This window comes from Felis catus, chromosome A1 (genome assembly GCF_018350175.1).
Source record: "Felis catus isolate Fca126 chromosome A1, F.catus_Fca126_mat1.0, whole genome shotgun sequence".
NCBI lineage: Eukaryota > Metazoa > Chordata > Mammalia > Carnivora > Felidae > Felis > Felis catus.
In genome coordinates, this window is record NC_058368.1 from 95,135,159 (window position 1) to 95,152,276 (window position 17,118).

General features: G+C 43.8%; 1 long non-coding RNA gene across 6 annotated transcripts in view; it reads left to right on the top strand.

Annotated features, from left to right (window-relative positions):
* LOC111560530 overlaps window positions 1–17,118 on the top strand; it is a 75,408-nt gene that overhangs the window by 26,670 nt on the left and 31,620 nt on the right. For all 6 annotated transcript variants that reach the window (XR_006598009.1, XR_006598015.1, XR_006598017.1 and 3 more), the window contains exons 2-3: window positions 13,016–13,155; window positions 13,299–13,484. This is a non-coding gene — a long non-coding RNA (uncharacterized LOC111560530). The remainder of the gene's footprint in view (window positions 1–13,015; window positions 13,156–13,298; window positions 13,485–17,118) is intronic.

The following is a 17,118-nucleotide window of genomic DNA, read 5'->3' on the forward strand; positions in this document are numbered from 1 at the left end:
CCCCACTCACAGTCACGCATTCTTTTTCTCTCAAAATAAATTAGTAAACTTAGGGAAAAAAGGAAACAGTCTTAAAAAAAAGTTCAAAAAAAACCCTGAAAGGTAGGTGAAAAAAATGTCAAATTCCCCAATGATTAAAGTTATGCAAATTGAAACAAAGTCAGATACCATTTCTTGGGTTAATTTTTCTTTTTTAAAAATTTATTTGGGGCGCCTGGGTGGCTCAGTTGGTTGAGCGTCAGACTTCGGCTCAGGTCATGATCTCACAGTTTGTGAGTTTGAGCTCCGCATCAGGCTCTGTGCTGTCAGCTCAGAGCCTGGAGCCTGCTTCGAATTCTATGTCTCCCTCTCTCTCTGCTCCTCCCCAGCTCATGCTCTGTCTCTCTCTCCTTCAAAAATAAATAAAAACATTTAAAAAAATACATTAAAAATTTTATTTTATATCTGGAAATTTGTACCTCTTAATTTTCTTTACCTATTTTACCTTTCCCCCACCCCTCCTCCCTGTGACAACCACCACTGGCTTTTTTTTAAGTTTATTTATTTATTTTGATAGAGAGAGAGAGAGAGACCGAGCATGCGAGCTAGAGGGGCAGAGAGAGAGGGAGAGAGAATCCCAAGCAGGCTCCGCACTGCCAGCATGGAGCCCGACACAGGGCTTGAACTCACAAACCAGGAAATCGTGACCTGAGCCAAAACCAAGAGCTGGACGCTTAACCAACTGAGCCACCCAGGAGCCTCAACCACCAATTTGTTGACTATGTTTATGACTCTGTTTCTCTTGTGTTGATGTTGTTTACTTTGTTTTTTAGATTCATATATAAGTGAAATCATAGCGTATTTGTTTTTCTCTGACTTAGTTTATGTAGCCTAATACCCTCCAGGTCCATCCATGTTGTTGTAAATATCAAGATTCCATTCTTTTTTTAAGGCAGAGTAATATTCCCGTGTGTGTGTGGGGGGGGGGGGCATGTGCACGCATATCCCATCCTCTTTATTAATTCATCTGTCAGTTGGCACTTGGGTTTCTTCTGTGTCTTGGCTATTGTAAATAATGCTGCAATAAGCATAGAGGTGCATGTATATTTTCAAATTAGTGTTTTCATTTCTTCACATAAATACCCGGAAGTGGGATTACTGGATTGTGTAAAACTATTTTTAGTCTTTTTGAGGAACCTCCATACTTTTTCCACAATGGCCGCACCAGTTTGGATTCCCACCAACAGTGCACAAGAATTCTCTGTTCTCCACATCCTTGCCAACACTTGTTATTTCTTATACCGTTCTGACTGGTATGAGGTGATACCTCCTTGTGGTTTTGATTTGCATTTCTCTGATGATGAGTGACATTGAGCATCTTTTCCTGAGTCTGTTGGCCATCTGTATGTTTTCTTTCTTTCTTTCTTCTTTTTTTTAAAATTTAGATTCAAGTTAGTTAACATGTAGTGTAGCATTGGTTTCAGGAGTAGAGTGTAGTGATTCATCACTTATGTATAATACCCAGTGCTCTATAAGTACCGCGTGCTCACCAGTGCTCCACTGGGGTTCCTATGTATTTTCTTGGGGAAAATGCCTTTTCAGGTTCTCTGCCCATTTTCAATCAGATCGTTTGTTTTTCTGTGTGTTGATCTATAGAAGTTCTTTGCACAGTTTGGACACTAGCCCCTTATCAGATATATCTGCAAATACCTTCTTCTCTTCAGTAGGTTGCCTTTTTGTTTTATTCCTAGTTTACTGTACTGTGCAGAAGCTTTTTCGTTTGAAGTCATCTCCGTTGTTCATTTTTGCTTTTGTTTTCTTTGTCTCAGGAGACACATCTAGAAAAATGTTGCTGAGGTTGATGACTAAGAAACTATTGCCTATGTTTTCTTCTAGGAGTCGTATGGTGTGCAGTCTTACGTTTAGGTCTTTAATCCTTTTTGAGCTTATTTAGCGGTCCACCTTATTTCTTTTGCATGCAACTGTCCCCTTTTCCCAACACCATTGATTGAAAACACTGTCTTTTCCCCATTGCACGGTTTTGCCTTCTTCATTGTAGATGAAATAACCATATTCCCATGGGTTTATTTCTGGGCTCTCAGTTCTATCCCATTGATCTGTGTGTCTGTTTGTATGCCAGCACCTTATTGTTTTGACTGTAGTTTGGGGGTTGATTTTTTGTTACCGCTTTGATCACAACTACATTGACTACTTTAGCCACGTAATTTGGGGGAGATTCTTCAAAGTGCGCAATTCATGTTTGGACACTAAACTGTTGATAATGGCCCTGTGAGCAGGACCCTTCATTCGAGGATGTTACCTACTTGGTAGGGAGACATAGTCCAGAACATTCCTGATGTTATATATGGAGGGCATTTTCATATGGGGGTTTAATCAAAAGCCTTCTTGAAATAATGGATGTATTTCAATTAATATCAATCAGGGCCGTTGCTCTATCACAGAAATGGGTTGAATTCCACAATAATACCACTATCACGATCAATAGCAGTACTAGCTCTCAGCTTGACACTATGAGTCTTCCTACTCCACTTCGTTGTACACACTCCCGCGCGCACACGCGCGCGCACACACGCGTGCGCGCACGCGCGCGCGCGCACACACACACACACACACCACTAGCATCCAAGTTATGTTTCAGTGGGGTCTGGTTTTAATAAGTATTAATTTACTCATTCGTTCATTCATTCATTCACTCATTCAACAAACATCCACTAAGTGCCTACTCTCTTCAGGTGATCTTGTAGATGTATAAGCCAAGGTTAATGAAGCAAAGTTTCTACTTTCATGAGGTTTGCATTCTGTTGCAGGAGACAGACAAGCAAACAAACAGGTGAGACAGCAATATGGTTTTCAGTAGTAACCAGTCCTATAAAGAAAAATAAAGCAGAGTAAGGCACTGAAAGCAAGCCAGTGGGGAGTAGGGAGGCAAGGTTATTTTAGAGGGGTGTGTATATATTCGCTATTGCTGCTGCAAGAAATGACTACAGACCTAGTGGCTTAAAACAACACCATTTATCTTACTCTTCTGCAAGCCAAAAACCCAAACTGAGTCTTACCGAAAGTCCAAAATGAGTCTTGCTGGCCTAAAGTCAAGACCTCTGCAGGGCAGCCTTCCTTCTGGAAGTTTTAGGGGAGAACAGTCTGTTTCCTGGCTTTTTCCAGCTTCTAGAATTCATTTCATTCCTTGGCTCATTACTAGGCCAACAGCCTAACATCTTCAGGTCTGTCTCTGACTTTTACTATTGGGGAGGTCATGGAGAGGATGTGGCCGCTGGTTGACTCAGGAGCTGGACGAGGGCAATGAGAGGCTCTTTACCACAACACCTGTCCTTGGAATGTATATTCTGTCCAGTGTTCCCACAGTATGAGCTGTTTGAAGGACACAACCTTGAGAGAGAAAGGTATTGTTGGAACCATTTGCCTGGTATACATGACTGAACCCAGTTAAGACCTCTCTACAAAACTTTAAGACTTTGGTGGCTGCTACTTATCTCATGGGTGCTTAAGACAAGCCTTGTATGTTAGTCCCTGTGCTTATTAAAATGGCCTACCAATCTGGAGTGGTCTGCCTCTTTCTCCAGTTTCTCCTTGCCCTCCGTGTATGGAGGCCAATTTGCAAGCCCAACACTTACCCTCTTATAAGGACCCTTTGGATTACATTGGGCCCACCTGGATAACCCAGGAAAATCTTCCATCTTGAGATTCTTAACTTATTCACACCTGTAAAGTCTCTTTTGCCATGTAAGGTAATATATTCACAGGGTTCAGAAATTGGGACTGTGGACATCTATTATTATTCTGTCACAAAGTAGTTGGGAAAAGTCTCTTTGGGGGTCTGACCTTTAGCAGAGACCCAAGTAAGCCATGGGAGATGCTGGTAGAAGGCAGAAAGAGCGAGTATAGGAGCTCTTTGACAAGACAAGTTGGGCACATACACAAGAACAGAAGAAAGGCCAGTGTGGCTGGGACAGAGTAGATGAGGGGCAGGAGAAGGGCAGGGTCTGAGGTCCTGAGGAAAGCGGTCGCTGGATATGTGGGCTTTCATAGGTCCCCCTAGAAAACAATTTGGGATTTCATTCTGATTTGGGTAGCAGGCCTACTGGAGGGTTTCGAGGCAGGGAGGGGTATGATCTCATAAGTTTCTAGAAGTCAGTGAACTTAGAAACATTCCATTCTTAGCAGAGGTTTCAGGAGCAAACAGGACTGCTTCCTGGGCTCTTTGGTCAGTCAGTCAATGAAGAGAGCAGTAGGTTCTAGACAGAGTGAGATGTTGTTCATGTCTCCTCCCACCTCTGAGGGACCAAGTCCTGTGTTCAGCAGTGTGGTTGGGTGGTAAAGGTGTCGGGTGGGAAGGAGAATAAAAAGTGACGCCTCCGCCTGGGTGGCTCAGTCGGTTAAGCATCCGACTTCAGCTCAGGTCATGATCTGACGGTCCGTGAGTTCGAGCCCCGCGTCAGGCTCTGGGCTGATGGCTCAGAGCCTGGAGCCTGTTTCTGATTCTGTGTCTCCCTCTCTCTCTGCCCCTCCCCCGTTCATGCTCTGTCTCTCTCTGTCCCAAAAATAAACGTTAAAAAAATTTTTTTTTAAAAAGTGACGCCTCGTTAGTAGATTGGTTAGTAGAAGAGTGGGGATGATCTTGGTTGGCTCTTCTCCTTTATTATTTTTTTTTCCAGCACAGGTAAAGGACAAAAGCTGCCGAAGGGTTGGGAATATCGGCTTTCTGGCAGAGACCCGAAAAAGTGTGTATTCCCTAAAATAGTTTGTTAGAGAGGATTGTTCTTAATTGAATTAAACAATCACTGTCATCCTGGTTTATCTCTCAACACAGGAAGGCACTTTAGTGATACAGAAATATTTCTGTAATGGTATACTTTGTAAAGTACTATAATTTTACCTTGCAAATATCTTGGTCTGGCATGATGTTCTTGTCACACAACTGTATTGGTTGAAACTTCATCATTATTACTTATATTCTTCTAGCAATTTTGTATTTAGTATTTCTATGATTTGAGCTGGCGTTAAAATGACATGGTGCTCTCTAGTATTGGAAGCATAATTTTTCTCCCTTTGATTATAAAGGATTTCAGGAAAAAGTGTGTGTGTGTGTGTGTGTGTGTGTGTGTGTGCGCTTGAGTGATCTTTGAGCAAAGAGAAAACCAAATGTTCGTCCAAACATAACATAGTTCACTACCTCCAGTAATCATGCAATAGGTATCTTAACACCAAGATGTTTTCTCCTTTTTTCTGTTTTAAATTTGTGAGAGAGATTGAGAGAGAGGTAGGGAAGGAGGGAGGGAGAGGGGGAGCATGCGACAGTGGGGGAGAGGGGCAGAGAGAGAGTGAGAATCTTAAGCAGGCTCCATGCTCAGGGTGGAGCCCGATGCAGGGCTGGATCCCATGACTATGAGATCACGACCTGAGCCGAAATCTCAAGAGTAAGGCGCTCACCTGCCTGAGCCACCCAGGCACCCCTTCTCTTTTCTTGTGGAAGCTCTTTCTCCTTAAGTATGAAGTCATCAGGTTAGGACCAAGGACAATAACATTCTCCACTTTGCAGCTTCAGCTGGTGTTCCTGTTTATATGATCTGGGGCTAAATGACTTCTACAGTGTTGTTGGGGGAAGAAAAAGCCCTCACTGAGAACATGCAAAAGACACCCAGACAGGAACGTCATGGGTTAACTGCTGTGTTCAAAGCAAGACTTCATAAAGGCAGAGCATCAGTCAGGAATTTAGGGGAGCAGGGAGAGAGGGTTGCATTTGTCTTGGCAATGTCCATAGTATTACAAAAAGAAGACTGTGGACCAGTGTAGACCATAACCATGCCTCCCCAAATAGCCAGAGTCAAGGAAAGGGTGTAATTGCCATAATTGTAAATAAGTGGCTCAGAGGAGCCTGTATTATATCACAGGGGTTTTATATACACTCATAACATTGAACAGATTGTTCAAAATCAATTGAAAACAATAGAAAAAGTGTGACTGGGTAAATGAAAAGCTGCTCCTGTGACCTTTCCCTTGAATTCTGCCACAGACATGGTCTGCTCGATTGAACACAAAGCAGTATCCCAGCGTTTGAAGGTCATTTGACACCATCAGAGGCTTAGACGTTGGGTTTTAATTGGAACCTTCAGTTGTTATGAAACCACTCACTTTTCTTCTTGGGTCGGAAAGAAGATCACACTCGTTAAAAGTTTTATGGTAGAGATTGTGCTAAAGAGAATAGTCAAGGCAAAAAAAAAAAAAAAAAAGAGAGAGGGCGTGCAAGAAGAAAAAAGTACAAGAGATAAAGAAGATAAAGAAAAGAGATAAACAGAGGAGAACCTAGAAGTATTAAGAAGAAAAAGTGGAACCAGGAAACTTACCTTGGAAAAGCTATGGGGAAAGTGGGTTCTGTGTATTACGTTAGCATTGAGAACACAGCTAATATTTGGCTCTTTAGTTGAAATAGGCTGACTGCCAAATCCAGATGAAACGTGAAAAATGTAATCAGTTATCCAGATGTTTCCAAATATCTGGATTTTTCGCATCAAACAGATAAAACATCTCAGTGATGGACTGAATTTTCTGCTTTGCTTGTGTATATGTTGACATCATGTGACAGCCAAAGATGGGTTGGCACCTGTCCATACGAAATATGTTTCCATCTTGAACCTGTTTAACATATAGTAACACTTAGGGCAGCCTCTACAGGCATGTGTTTGCTCTGGCTCTGACACAGCACTCTGCCGTCACTATCTTTGTATATCAGAAGGAGAATTAATGTTAAGCACATTGTCATCACCCATGAAAGGAGGTGACAGTGTTTTGAAAGATATTGCAAAATACTTGGAAAGAATCAGAATGCCTCTCTTTCAACAGCTTGATGTTCACTGGTGCTCAAGAATTTGGAAAATCATTTTGATTTCATTCTAATCCCTGGGAAAGACTGAAGAACACATCCCGAAGCTAGTGAAAAAATGGATCAGCGGAACCCTTTCTGCAAAGCCAGATAGAAAATAGTTTGGGCTTCATGGGCCACGCCGTCTCTGATGCTGCCTTTCACCTCGGTCGCTGTGCTGTGAAAGCAGCCGTAGATGATCCATACGTCACTGAGAGTAGCTGTGATCCAATAAAACTTTACTTATGGACAACAAAATTTGCATTTCGTGTAATTTTCATGTGTCATAAGGTGTTTTTCTTCAGATTTCTTTCCAACCCATCTAAAACTATAAAAAAAAAAAAAACAACAACCAAAAAACCACTCATTACCTCTCAGGCTGCGCAAACAGGTGGCGGGCTGGATTTGGCCTGCGGGCCCTAGTTTGCTAACCTCTGCCCTAAAATATGAGAGCTCTAGATGGATAAAAATGCAATCATAATAGTAAACATTTGCAGTATGTTTACAATGTGCCAAGTGCTATACTAAACACTTTACGTGTTCTATAGCAATTTAATCCTCAAAAGAGCCCCGTGAGGTAGATACACTCATTTCCTTCACTATATGAAGAGGAAATGAAACCACAGAGATTCAGAGCAATAGAGCCACTGTGTACCATTGCGTGGATTGCTTACTGCACGTGGGTGCTCGGTCACAAGGGAGCATGGGGGTCAGTAATGAGCTCTCCAGCCTCCTCTGGATTCCATCTGCCCAGAGGGACACGTGTTTCTAATTTGAAGGGGGTCTTAAGGGCTAGCCTTTGAAGTAACTTGTTCAAGGTTACACGGTCTCCAAGTGGTGGAATCGGAATTTGAACGCAGGACCCGGTCCCTAAAAACTCTGCTCTACTGTTGAAGCAGTTCTTTGCCTGCCTTTTGAATGTATTTTGTGTTCCGTGTGTTTTCTCACTTTTTTTGCTTTTGTTTGTGTTTGTGTTCTTTGGCCCAGCTCTTTGTTTCTTTATGAAGTCTCCCCTACTTCCGCAGGACTAACAAATTCAAGTAGTCTTAGGTGGCTTTGTTCCTGGAGTTGGACACGTTTGTCTTCGCAGTCGTCTCATGCAACAGCGTGGCCAAGCGTCAGAAGACATTGAACAGCGGTACCACCGGAACATTACAAGCATGAAAACATCCCAAGGATGGAAACACTTGTTTTCTCTTCACTTTTGTAATTCTTTCCCAGCCCAAACCAAGACGGCGAATCTCCCAAGGGACAAGGGCGAACAGCAGCTTACAATAGCAGACTGAAATATATCACAGGGCTTTTGCCAGTGACGCTGCTTAGACACGATGAACTGTCTTACTCCCGGTGTCGATTGCCAAAATGAGTTCCACTCGTCAGAATGTTTCCTTCCGCTCTCTCATGCCCTCATTTCTTTTGTCCATCCCCCCCTGAATGCAGGCCCATTCTCCTTTTTCTCCTGGGTTGCACAAATTGTGCCCCATAGTGCTGCCTTGTTCCAGTATCACTCCCTGGCTCTTCACAATCCGTTATGCCAACGTCGTATTAACCTTAGAATATAACTTTCTTTTTTTTAAGTATATGTATTCACCCTGAGAGAGAGGGGTGTGGGAGGGGCAGAGAGAGAGGGAGAAAGAGAATCCAAAGCAGGCTCCAAGCCATCAGTGCAGAGCCTGACACGGGACTAAATCCCACAAACCGTGGGATCTTGACTTGAGCTGGAATCCAGAGTCAGATGCTTCACCGACTGGGCCACCCAGAACCCCCATGAATATAATTTTCAAAAACTATTTCACAGTCAGGGTCCAGACTCCCAGTGGGTATCTTGTTGCCTATGGTATCTGATACAGACTTCTGAGCCAGACATTCCAGACCATCCACAGGGCGGCCTCTCTTTATTTTTCTGGTTGCTCACTGTTCCCTCGGTTCAGTCTGCCAGACGCGTCTCCTCATTAGCACCCTTGAATGTGCTCACCTTCAACTCTGCGTGCTCATGCGTGCCATCACATTGCCTGGAGAGCCCTGCTTCGTCCCCTGGTCTTCCTGTTTTTACGTATTCTGTTGAGATCCCAGGTGAGATTCTGCCTTCTCCAGGGTTTCACTTGGATCACCGTCCTGTCTCCTTCACCATTGGGCTACTTTCTGTGTTTGTTGTTCTCAGGTTCGTTTAGTCTCGGTAGCCCGTATATACACGAGATCCTACACCCTATGGTAGAATTCACCGCATTGTCTCTTTTCATCCGCGAGCCCCGTACCCCAAACCCTGGTCTACACCTTTTCACTTTGTAGACCTCATCTTGAGATCTGACTATGATCCGACTATCTGCCCGTGCTGTTGGGCTTGTAGAAGAACAAGCCGACAAGCAAAACACAACCAGGAAGACACTGGATCCTCTGTTAATGCTCCAAGACAGGGTAGCCCTGAGAGCTTCTCATCTCTGTACTCGGTTTTAATGGTCCTCTGCTGTTCCCACGTCCTGCTGGGAGCCCAGGAATCTTCGTGAAGGCTGCTTATATTTCTGTCAATGTGCACAATGTAGCCATCCCTCTTGGGGCTGGCAGACTTCCTAGCAGGCTGCTTAATGCAGGGCACAGCTCTGTGCTCTTGGGACGGGTCCCAGACCCCCGCCTCTTCCACATTTCCCCAAGCCCAGGGACCTGGGAGAGTTTAGGGGAACTTCTCCATTCCTCTGTCTTTGGGATGTGAATAGCCCATCTCTTTCCCCATGGTTTTAGGCTTTTATAAAGCAAAGACACAAAAGCCCGTTTTTTCCAGTCTATTGTGGGCCCTTCCTGAATGAGTGGAGATCTGGTCTTATGCTGGAGTGGGGTGGGGTGGGAGAGCTTTACTGGGAAAAGAAGAAAAAAAGAAAGGAAGAAAAATACAGAGGAGAAGAAAATTAAGTGAATATTTAAAAAAAATATTAACCTCCAGGCCTTTTTTTGTTGTTTTCTATTATGCTTTCCACAACATTGGCGATAATGAAAAAGGAGCTTAATAAAAACTGCCTCATTTAACTCCTTGAGCTTATAATTTACATTTACAGTGAAAGCAGTGTGTTTCTAGCATTAAGAAGCAAAGCAAACGATCATAGGAGGAAAAAAGACATAGGCAAACCAAGAAACCTGACTCTTAACTGTAGAGAACAAACCGATGGTTATGAGGGGGAAGCTGGGGGCGGGGTATGGACGAAATGGATGATGGAAATTCAGTAGTGCTCTTGCTGTGATGAGTCCTGAGTATTGAATGGCGTGTTGAATCACTAAATTGTACACCTGAAACTAGTATCACACTGAGTGTTAACGAACTGGAATTTAAGTAAGAACTTAAAAAAAATTGGCACCTGGGTGGCTCAGTCCATAAAGAATCCAACTCTTGATCTCAGCTCAGGTCATGATCTCGTAGTTCCTGAGCTCAAGCCCCACATCAGGCTCTCTGCTGTCAGTGCAGAGCCTGCTTTGGATCCTCTGTCTTCCTCTCTCCCTCCCCCTCCCTCACGTGCTCTTTCTCTCTCACTCAAAAATAAAATAAACATTTGAAAAAATTTTAAAAAGTAAAGCTATCATCTTAAAAAAAAAGAACTTAAAAATACTTTTAAAAAAAAGAACTTTTAATAACATTCTTTTAGTGACTTTCACAGCTGAATTAGATTTGACTAACATCATTACGATTTAAGCACAAAAGATGTCCTCTTCCAGATAGGTGGTTTTTCATCCTCATATAACATCCTTGTGTGTAGGAGTGAGGAAGAAAGGTAGAGTCTGTTTACAAAGAAGCAGCTTTGGCTCTCAATGACATCAGCAGGTAAGTAGGTGGCAGTGAAGTCTGTGCAGGTAACTGGCTGGAGAACTCCCTGTGTTTACCTCATTCCTTGGCGTGATTCATTTGCAAACGCTGTCCACGTAGGCTGTGCCAGGTACATCCCTGTGTGAACATCTTGCTTCATCCAGATGAATCCTACGTACGTCCACTGGGTTTCAGTGCAGAGTGCACTCAGAGAATGCCCAGTATCGATAGTGAGGGATTTTTACCTATCTCCTTTAAAAAAAAAAAAAAAATTTGGGAGAGTGCAAGTTGGGAGGGGCAGAGAGAGGGGACAGAGGATCCGAAGCAGGCTCTACCCTGATAGCAGTGAGCCCGATGTGGGGTTTGAACTCCTGAACCATAAGATCGTGACCTTATCTGAGCTGAAGTCGGACACTCCACCAACTGAGCCACCTAGCTAGGGGCCCCTCTCGGTGTCTCCTTAAAAAGTGACCAAAATGGCAAATGCTTCCAGCACTGGAGCCAGATCCCTAGCTTGTGTTGCACCAAGGGCATGGTGCTTAACCTCCGGTGCCTCTGTTTCCTTCTCTGAAACAAATATAATTGTACCGTAAGATTGTTACGGGGAGTAGGTGAATTAATATGCCCACTGCCCATGATACTTCTGGGCACACAGTAAGCCCAGTATAACATTAGCTTTTTTGGTTTTCGGGTCGATGTTCTCTCTTTGTTCTCTGTCATTCCCGTCCTGATCACACATCCTTAATCTCCCCAAAACACTGAAAAGACCCTGCCTGGAATTCTTTACATTCTGTTCAACATAATTGGAACTGCGAGGGTATAGTATGATATATCATTTTAGGAAGCTTAGACTCGGTCTCCTGAAAGCCATTACTTTGAAAGGGCAACTACTTTCTGATTTTTGTGTTCCATGTGGGTCTTTAGGCAACTGGGTTTGCAGTCAGTCTGTAGTTGTATCTGTTTAAGTGTGTCTGATGTAAAGAATCAAAAACCCAACAGAGGCTCCTGGGTGGCTCAGTCAGTTAAGTGTCCGACTTTGGCTCAGGTCATGATCTCACAGTTCGTGAGTTCTAGCCCCATGTCTGCGCTCTGTGCTGCCAGCTCAGAGCCTGGAGCCTGCTTCGGATCCCATGTCTCCCTCTCTCTCTGCCCCTGCCCTGCTTGTACTCTGTCTCTCTCTCTCCTTCAAAAAATAAATAAGCATTAAAAAAATGTTAAAAGAATAAAAAACCCAACAAAGACAGTCTTCAACATTAGAAGCACGTAGATTACTGTGTCCAGCTGGTAGTTTACAGGTAGGACAGACCTTTGGATTACTTCAGGTCAGTAGTTCAACAATGTAATCAAGGTGTCTTTTCATTTTTCCTCTTTGCTCACCACAACAGCAGATTCACCCTTAGGCCGGTCTTACCTCACAGGGGTAATCTGGCTGCTAACAAATTCTCAGGCTGCTGGCTTTCACAGGTATCCTTGGAGAGATCCGAGAGGTGGCCATTCTCATAAGCTCTCTGAAAAGAGCAAAGATGGATCTTCCTTGGGAGTTACAGGAAAAAAATCGCCTCCAGTCTAACTGGCCCACAGTTGTCTATCCACTTGGTGGACGATCCACTTGAGCCGATCAATGTAGCCATGGGGGAAGAACGTGGAGATTAGCTGAAGGCTGAGCTCCATAGCACCCTCAGTGGGCACAGGGGACAGTCACCTCCCTGCAAGCACAAGGTGCTCACGGAAGGTGTAGCTACCTGGAAATGAAACGAAATCAGGAGAGTTACCTGAAGAAGGGGAAATAGATGCTGGGGGGGTGAGGGGGGAGGGGTGATTTCGATATCAAATATAGTAACTATGCCACCTGACCAGAAGCTAGATTTTAGCTCGTCTAAAAGCATTCTTCTGCTCTCTGCTAAAAATATCACTTCAGCTCATCACACTCAAGAAAACCGTTTTTGTTTTTGTTCGCGTGTCTGTTTTGTTCCGTGTCAACAGCAAACACCACAATTCATACGTGTCTTGGCCTCATAATGTTGTAATTGGCTACAGTGGTCGACCTCTGCCCTCTGCTAATTCCTATTAGACATTACTATAAAGGGTTAAGTGCATACCAACTAAGGCCTTTTCATATGTTTTACCAGTAATTATTTATGGTGCCCTACTTTTCAAAAGAGAATTGTAGCGGCCTTGAGACTTTCCTAGTTTGGATGTGCATTTGGATACATTCACTTACAGTTCGTAACAAACCTGATGAACTAGCAGTGAGTGAGACACAAGCATCGAGGGAGACAGATGCTTCAGCCCTCCGGCCTCACACAGCTCCAGTGTGATAATCTGCTGTTCTCAACGTTTTTCCCGCTAAGTCACACATGAAAGAAGATGTGCACTCTGAGGACGGGCTCCCATGTGTGCTTCTCGGTGCATCGGCGTCTCCATGACCCGCTCCCTCCCCCTCCACAAAAACTCATCAGGATGCAAGGGAGTGCAAGACATGTTTTTACAGGTACAAACTTGAATCTGCCCTAATTTATAAAAACAGACGAGTTATTGTTAAACTTTCATTTTTGCCTTATTCAACTGAGGCAAGACCATGCTGCAGTAAGAAACAACTCTCAGGGGCATAAGGCAACATTTTGTTTCTTTCAGTACAGGGAGTCCCTCTGCCCATCACGGCCACCCAGCGACCCTGCTGGCCAAGATGCTGTCTCCAAACAGCTCACGCAGTCTCGCAGAGCTGGGGTAACGAAGTCCCCATCACCAATCACAAGCTCGTTCTTCATGTTTTTGCTGTGGAATGACACACATCACTTTTGTTCCCATTTCATGACCAAGGTAAGTCACACAGGCCATGCTACGTGGGGACAGGGAAACGCTGTCCTATGATATGCTCAGAAAAGGGAAAATGGAACATTTGTGGAAGCTCAAATGACCGCTACAGATGTAAAAAGAGAAAAATTAGGGCAGCTGGGTGGCTCAGTTGGTTAAGTGTCTGACTTTGGCTCAGGTCATGATCTTCTGGCTCATGAGTTTAAGCCCCACGTCGGGCTCTGTACTGATGGCTCAGAGCTTGGAGCCTGCTTCAGATTCTGTCTCCCTCTCTCTCTGCTCCTCCCCTACTCATGCGCTTGCGCTCTCTCTCTCTCTCTCTCTCTCTGTCAAAAATAAAAACATGAAAAAAAATTTTAAAAAAATTTTATGCTTCAGGGCACCTGGGTGGCTCAGTCGGTTAAGTGCCTGACGTCGGCTCAGGTCATGACCTCATGGTTCATGGGTTCAAGCCCTGCGTCGGGCTCTGTGCTGACTGCTCAGAGCCTGGAGTCTGCTTCAGATTCTGTCTCCCTCTCTCTCTGCTCCTCCCCTACTCATGCTCTGTCACTCTCTCTCAAAAATAAATAAAAATTTTAAAAAAATACAAAGAGAAAAATTATTAAAAAGAAATGAGTTATGACATACCCCACTGCTCTGTTCATGAATTGTGCCTCCTGCTATCCAGTAAAAGCTCAGTTGGGCATTCCCTCAGCTGAGGCGCATTCTTCTTGTCCCGTTGTCTCTAGCTTGCTACCTAGAAAGCAGTACTTCATGGACATTTTGCTGGCATTCACTTATTGCACATCCTGGTCTAGCGAAACTTAGAATTGTATGTCTTTACACATATGCACGAGCTTAATACCTAGATAAACACAGGGCTAGTCTGTCACATATGCTCAGAATCAAAAGATGAAAATAGTCCTTCAAGAAAACAGTGGTGAACTGGACTGAAACTCAGTTTAAATAGCTACCTAACATTAGACAGTGCAATCTCTATTCTATAAATACCCACATATGCATATTTATAATGCTTAGGGAAAAAACGGAAATAGATTCGCTAAAATACTAACAGTGATTCTATGTGGTTATAATCATGATTGGAATATTAATTTGTATTTTACTTTTCTTTGATCTGGATCTTCTCAATTCTCTATAATGTCTTAACAAGAAATAAAACTGTTGTTTTTGTGATTAGGCGACACAAGTGAAGAACAACCAGAGGAGGCCAAATTCTAAGATGGCCCCAGGACCCTTGTCCCTCAAGGTGCATGTTTTGTACATTCTCTTCCTCTGAGTGTGACTGTCATGGACTGTCACTCCCTTATCATTGTGTTATGTTTGTGGCAAAAGACATTTTGGTGATATAATTAAGGTCCTATCAGTGGATTTTGAGCTAATCAGAAGGGAGATTATTGTGGGTGGACATGAGCTCATCAGGTGGGCCCTTACAAGATGGCTTCTTTTTGAAAGAACAGTCTGCTGCCATGGTGGGAGTGGAGGGGGCCATGTGGCAAGGACCAGAGGGTGGCTTCTGGGAGCTGAGAGCAGTCCATGCCTGACAGCTCGCAAGAGAACAGGGACCTCAGTAACTCAGCTGCGAAGAAATTAATTCTACTCCCCACCAGTGAGGGGTAGAGAGGGCTCTGCACCTCCAAGGAAATAGCAACCCCCTTCTACGCCCTGATTTCAGCCTGTTGAGGTCCTGAGCAGAGTTCCTAGCTAACCAGTGCCTGGACTCAGCCCCTGGGCATGGAGAGATAATGCATTTATGTTGTCTTAAGTCACAGAGTTTGTGATGCTTCATGACACCGTAATGAAACCTACACTGTCCTTTCAACAGCTGCCAAACGCTTCTACCATTCAGTAGATTTTATTTGAAATCAGGAAACAGTGAGGCTGAACGTACATTTTCAAGAGAAGAAAGAGAGGCGCCTGGGTGGCTCAGTCGGTTGAGCATCCAGCTTTGGCTCAGGTTGTGATCTTGCAGTTCATGAGTTTGAGCCCAGCGTCAGGCTCTCTGCTGTCAGCACGGAGTCCGCTTTGGATCTTCTTCTCCCTCTCTCTCTCTGCCTCTCCTCTGCTTGTGCTCTCTCAGAAATAAACATTTTTTTAAAAAGAAGAAGGAGGAAGAGATTCTTCAAATAGAAATCAGCGTTGCAGTAGCTTTAATGAGAGGTTACTGGGAGAGGCACAGGAGGGGACCTGGGGCAGTGCTGGAAATTGTCGGCATCTTGGTAAGGGTGCTTGATCTAGACGCTGGTATATACATATATTAAAACATATTGAGCAGGACCCTTTTTAAAAAAATTTTTTTTAAGTTTATTTATTCATTTTTAAGTAATCTCTACACCCAACATTGGGCTCAAACCCGTGAGCCTGAGATCAAGACTCACACGCTCCTCTGAGCCAGCCAGGTGCCCCTGGTACTGTATACTTAAGATTTGTGTGTGTGTAACTTGTATCGCAACAAAAAAATAATGAAAACCCAGTGAGCTTAATATTTAGTCATGACCATAACTCTGTAGGGTAAAATCTGTGCTTATTGGGCCTGGTAGGCCCTCAAAGAATAGTTTTGTGTGTGTGGTAAGATATACAGAACATGAAGTTTACCATTGTAATAATTTTAAGTGTACAATTCAGTGACATTAAGTACGTTCACACTGTTATGGAGAGCACCACTGTCCATCTCCAGGACTTTTTCATCATTCCAAACTGAAAAGAAATATGTTTTTTATTGAGATACCTGGCTCTATTTTCTTTCTGCTGTGCATGACCAGCCACGAAACGATGTAGGGTAGTTACCAAAGCACCCGCTAATAGTATGCTGAATTTATGTGTGAGGTTGACATACGCTCTCAGAGGCTTCCAAGTTTTAGTGAAGTAAATATTCTTTGAAGACGGCTGTTTATTTTACCCAATTTTATTTTATTTTTTTTATTTTTTAATGCTTCTTTATTTTGGGAGAGAGAGCATGCACGCACGAGCAGGAAAGGGGCAGAAGGGGAGAGAGAGAATCCCAAGCAGGCTCTGCACTGACAGTGGGACTCGATCCCATGAATCACGAGATCATGACCTGAGCCAAAGTCAGACATTTAACCAACTGAGCCACCCCATTGCCCCTCTTTTACTTAATTTTATAAACCAGGATTTTTATTAATCCCTTTCTAGTCCCCCCCCCATCATTTCCTTGCCCAAACCACTTTCTCTGTTGTAATAGTTACTTGTGGTTCTCAAAACCGAGACCTTTGACCCTTGTCCCTGTGTCTCACCTGAAATGCTGTCCCATCCTATGCCTGCCAGACTTCGTGAACTTATTCAGAAAATTGTTTTGGGCACAGAATGTGTGCTAGGTGCTGGGGATAGACTGGTGGATGTGACTTAATGGACTTAGTCCTGTCATCCTGGCCCTTGTCTTCTGATACCAGCTCTTTGTGAAACTCTCTTCTGCCTTCCTTCTGTATTCTTCTCACCCTCCACCATTGGCTGAGGCTCTTTTTAGAATTTATACACACACCCCCCCTTCAGAAAAATCCCTCCGTGGATCACATTTATTTATATCCCTGTCTCCTCTGTTTAACTGAAAGTTCCTTGAAAATTGGGCTCTTCCTTGTTCGCCTGTGTGTCCTGCGTCCCTAACACATTGCCTTGCTGGGTTGAC